General features: G+C 42.9%; 1 long non-coding RNA gene across 1 annotated transcript; it reads right to left on the bottom strand.

Annotated features, from left to right (window-relative positions):
- Nucleotides 1–1,553: 1,553 nt before the first annotated feature.
- Nucleotides 1,554–2,218, bottom strand: LOC119770270. The gene is made up of 4 exons (XR_005278742.1): nt 2,089–2,218; nt 1,961–2,032; nt 1,784–1,901; nt 1,554–1,690 (listed from the first exon to the last, which is right to left on the bottom strand). It is a non-coding gene; the product is annotated as an uncharacterized LOC119770270 (long non-coding RNA).
- Nucleotides 2,219–3,711: the final 1,493 nt, after the last annotated feature.

Here is a 3,711-nt window from a genome sequence, read left to right as displayed (position 1 = left end):
TCATCCATAAAGTACGTCACGCTCTAGGGAGGGGAAGGGGGGGGAGGTGGTCGCAAGCGTGACAAACTGTGACAAGGAGGAGAGGGGGGGGGGTCCATGAGACCGTGACGTCACGCTAGAATTTTTCCTGAATACTGAAAATTCAGTCAAAGTAGGTATATATCTAAAAAAAGGTTTTTGATAAAAAAAATCAAACACGACACAAGGCTTTAAGAAAAAGAGTTTTCGATGATAGATTTAATATGCTTAAATCATTAGATTTTCAAAAAAACTGTTTATGTTTATGGTGATTTCTATCACTACAACATTCAACAAAATAAAAAAAAAACTGGAACACCACCTGTTAAATTAAAAACTTTCTAGATTGAACTCCGAATTTTTAAATAATACTATTTATAAATCATGTAATAATTATTCAAAAAATCAATATGGTCGGGGGGAGGGGGGGAGTCAACAGAATGTGACGTACTTTTCGAAGGGGGGGGGGGGTGGATCTAACGTGACATAGGGGGGAGGGGAGGGGGGTTAATTTTGGCCGATTTTAGCGTGACATACTTTATGGATGACACCTTAAATGACAGGAATACAATGTAGAAAAAAGCAAAAACTGCTCGAATAGAAGTGCTCCATTGAGAAAATTTTCTAAAACATTATCCCGAATAACTATGGTGCTATGTATCTTGTTCGCTAGGAGACGGTGATTTTAGCGTATTGCAGACTGGATTTTCGCCATGTGATGTGAGGATTGTTTAAGCCCAAGTTGCCTAGGAATCGATAATTGGGAATAGAACCAATTCTACCTGAACTAGATTCTCACCACCATGGCTGCCGTCCATTGCCGGCCGCTCCCATCTCCACCGCGCACCAGGGACAAGGAAAGGGATGCTCCACTTTTTAAGAGCATTAGGGGAAAATCTCCACGGTATCCTCAAGTAAGTTTCGCTTGGAGTTGGACGGTTTTTGAGCAGGTGAATGGTCCTAGGCGAGTGGTAACGACCGCTTTGCATTGTTGTTCGAATTCTTCGTGTGTTCTCATTTTTAATGGGAAAGCTTGTCACCAGCTAACCAGACATGTATGAGACTTGGATAACAAAAGTTCACAACTCACCAGAAACGCTGTTTCCCGCACCACGAAGTCCAGTTGTTGAGGTTCGCGTCCGCTGAGCAGAAATTCCTAAGATCCTCTCCCCGTCTCCACACCCAGAACCGAAAAAGTAGAATATTTGCAGTGCACAATAAAATCATTAGTTATAATTTTTCAAGTTTTATTTGGCCCAAAAAGGCGGAAAAATTCAGAAATACACAAGAATTTATCATGATTGGATCCATTTTATCGCACTCAAAGAGGCGCCTTCATCAGGCCGTTTTAAACGTACGGACAAGATGGTCATACTAAACCTATATTAGTGAATTAACCTAAGTGTAAATGTGTCAGTGTAAAAGTGTAAATCCTCGACGCTGCTGTCTGTGGTACGGCGTTCTCACGCCCTCGTTCGTCGGCTTGGTCTCCTGACCCGCCGTCATACCAGCTGCCCGTCGTAACACCACTCGCCACCGACTCCTAGCCGGTTCTCCGGGCACACCAGCGGCCCAGTCAAGCGCGGCGTAGATCCACTCCAGTGGACCAGCGTTCGTTCCAGCCGCCGCCATTTTGTAGTTGTAGTACATGTTTGGAAGAGAAGAATAGGGCCTGGACAGAAGTCCAACGAGAAGTCCTTAGAATGGCGATATTCTACCAATTTTCCCAAAAAGTCCACTCTGCAGACACCCTCACGAATCTTACCGATCTCAATCAATACTCCTGCTTACTGCATCGATGCACGCGCACAAGCCATGTTAATAAAGCTTTGGCGCTTAGGTGAGGCGCAGACCACAGTCCGGCCAAAAGATGACCAATTGCTCTAAAGAAATAAGCGCTTAATTTAGTAATCAGCAGCGCTAGGTTAGAACCACTTCGCACCTATTGTGATCGCGTTCAATTTGGTTCACCGCGAAATCACTCCGTCCCGATCCTCAGCCTCAAAGCTGCGTTCTAGATAAAACAATTAAGTTAGAACTAATCCACCATTTTCCCGGGACACTGCTTACAGCAGTCAGGTCGATGAACCCACGGCACAAATATCCAACTTGTAGATCTTCTTCACACTGTTTTGTTCCTCTTGCAGACGCGAAATTGGTTTAGCGAGGTGACCTGCTTTATGGTTAACTGCCAACTGATGGTGGTATTAGAGCATGTGGTAGGTTTTATCAGTTCGATGGTCATCTTCGGGGTCATCCTCGGGCTTATCGTTTGTGAGCGAGAGAGCAACGTGAGCGAAGTGAGGTCAGCCCTCAGGGTCATCAGACCGGTCCTCCGGTTCTGGACTGGTTGGTTGAAGGAGATTAATTGAGATTATGCGGTGATCGTGGATGTTAATGTTGATCTCCGTGTTGACTGTCACACAGGTAGTTGATGTAGTCTTCCTCGTGGTCATTCCATGCACAGGTGTGCACTTTCAGGTAATCGCAAATGCTGATGATGATTGGGGTAAACATTGGTGCAGATACCCTCAGTGAGCGAACAGTAGGTTCAACTCGCGGATAGTGCGTACGCGAGGTGGTATTGGGCAGTGTACGGACATCTGGTGCAAACGATCGTGATAGCGTACGATCAGTCGTGGTGAGGTTTGTGGTGTTGTTCTGTTGTGCAAGTGTAGTGCAATACATAAGCCTACAGACTGTAAAGATTTGCCTTCACGGTTCTCTGTGGGATAAGCGGTCGACGATTGTCAAACCTGAGCAGATGAAGATCGTGGTCAGGTTACAACACCCTAGACCAATGGCAATAAATAATCTAAAACTGTGGTTTTTGCTTATTTATTGACACTGTTTGTTGTCGTTTAGCTTTAGTTATCAAAATTTTATACATATGTAGTAATGCTGGTGAATTTGTTGGGCAGTTTCTAAGAGAAAAATGATCATGTTAGAAAATCGCGAATAGTGTAAGAATGTGTTCGTGCTGGTTCGAACTGATCTTTGACATGCCACAATCGCCGTCGCAATTGTTCAGAAGTGTCTTTTCGATCTGGAATCTTTTTTTGAAAAAAATGTTAGGTACCTAAATTAGTTAAATTCGTCTAATTGAAAAAATAACTACACTTGTTATGCCAAATCATGACCTATACTCAGAAACATACAGCTTTCACCCTATTCTCAGAAAATTTAACCCGGAATCAAATCTTGCGCCGCAAAAAGCCCAATATTGCGACCTTCCTCATCAATCAACTCGTATGTTGAGACACCACGACGCGCGAGAATTTTGCATGGCACATACACAGGTCCGACCTTGGCCGAGTAATTTTCTGCAGCATTTGATAACTTGAAGTTCTTCTTGTACACACACTGTCCTATTTCGAACACTTGAGGATATGTTTTGTGTTTATTGTCGTATGATTTTCTGTATTTTTCGTACTGTTTCTTGTTGTTATTTATTACTTTTTCATAAAGTGGTCCAATTATGTTGCGTCTTTGTTCAATGAATCGTTCTTCTGATGGTTGTTCTGTATTACGTTCTTGTTTATGATCGTTACCGTTCACTGCCATTTCAAAACCGTGAATTACGAAATATGGCGTGAAACCAGTTGAAGAATGGACAGAATTATTCAGCGAAAATTCAATTTCACTAATTTTGCTGTCCCAAATTTTGTGATCGTCTTTAGAATAAGTTCGTAT

The sequence above is a fragment of the Culex quinquefasciatus genome, chromosome 3 (assembly GCF_015732765.1).
Source record: "Culex quinquefasciatus strain JHB chromosome 3, VPISU_Cqui_1.0_pri_paternal, whole genome shotgun sequence".
Taxonomy (NCBI): Eukaryota; Metazoa; Arthropoda; class Insecta; order Diptera; family Culicidae; genus Culex; species Culex quinquefasciatus.
This window is presented reverse-complemented; position numbering and strand designations above follow the sequence as displayed.